Here is a 1,584-nt window from a genome sequence, read left to right as displayed (position 1 = left end):
CTAGAGCACCTACTCCATCAGAGCACACGCCCATTTCTGACCCAAGCCCCCTTTCTTCCAGGAGGTTCCCGGGTGGGGCCCCAACGCCCCGGGGTGTCTCGTGGACGTTCGGCGGGACGTGCTGAAGGCCTTCCTCGAGCACCCACGACCTCAGTCTCGTGTCAGAGCTCACCAGGTGATTATTCGCATTATTTTTTCGCGGTTGAACTCTCTCCCAGCGGAAATTCATGCGTACAAATTTACATAGACGCACGTAATATAATATGTGTATATCTACAGCATTAAACACACACACACACTGTGTATGTGTTTGGTTGTATATGTATTCTTTTTCCACTGTTTTATCAATGTCATGTTTTTCTATGCAGCACGAAACCCGTTTCCTCTTAACCTGAGTGAAATCCACAGAAAATAAACTTCCTAACGTATCCTTTTCCATCTTCCTGCAAACTACAGTTTGTCGAGGACGGCTACCAGTTCTTCGAGAAGCGGTATCTGGTGACGCTGTTCAGCGCGCCCAATTACTGGGCGAATTCGACAACGCGGGAGCCGTGATGGGAGTCAGCCAAGCCCTCACCTGTGGTTCAACATCGTGCCTGTGAGTGTCGGCTGTTTGGTGCCTGGCCTTTGGTTCGTGCAGTTGTTGGTGATGTGATTCATTCCTTTGAGTGCACTAAAACTTTTTTTTTTAAATTTTAGTATTTTATGGTACAGTTAAATAAGATATTTTTTTTATTATTAAGGGAGGGTCAGAGTTGTATGTATTGGGTAATTTGGGTGATTGTTTTGTGGTAAATGAAATGTTTGTTCATGTGTGTGCTACTGCACTGAAAAAAAAACCCAAAAACAAAATAGCTTTGATATCGAGTATTATCGCCATTAGCGTTATTACTTGCAATATCCTCATCATCACCATTTCAAAACGTCACCTTAACACTTAAGTAAAGCGATTAACGCTCGCCCCTCCACAGCCTGACCGTCCCCGAGTGTACATCAAGAAATGAGAGCGGGGAGAAACTAAGCTGGAATTATTATTTATTATGGCTGTAGCGTCAGCGAGGAGATGGAGATCCCGGCCTAACCAAGACAGTAGGAGAACCAAGACCTAAGGACTGTAACTTTCAACACGCCCGAAGAGACTTATGTATCCTCAGCCGCCCCCTGTTGTTGTCTACCTACAGCGTCACCACGCTACGTGTAGGGCTTGCTATCACCCTAATATGTACACACAACTGTTATGAAGACATTTGTGTGTGTGGTTGCCCATTTCGACCTGAAGTGTTCTGCCGATTGTCCGTTGTATTGTTCCCCAAAGGCGCAGCTGTAGAAACTCATAACAGCGGATGAAGGGGGTTTACCGAATGTCTGTGTTTGTTAGCCTTCGCCTACATGTTCTGTGTGTAGTAAAATAAACCATAGCCAAAGAATAGAATTTTGTCCTGGATAGAGTTCCGCTAGTGCAGTCGGAGCTATAAATCTTATATTTATAACGAAAATAAATGAAAGTGGAGGAAAAAAAAAGTGATTTTACAATAACGTATTACATTGTGAAGTATATTAATGAAAGAAATTCTTGTGGATACT

Source organism: Penaeus monodon, chromosome 27 (genome assembly GCF_015228065.2).
Source record: "Penaeus monodon isolate SGIC_2016 chromosome 27, NSTDA_Pmon_1, whole genome shotgun sequence".
NCBI lineage: Eukaryota > Metazoa > Arthropoda > Malacostraca > Decapoda > Penaeidae > Penaeus > Penaeus monodon.
The sequence above is the reverse complement of the archived record's forward strand: the minus strand, read 5'-3'. Positions refer to the sequence as shown.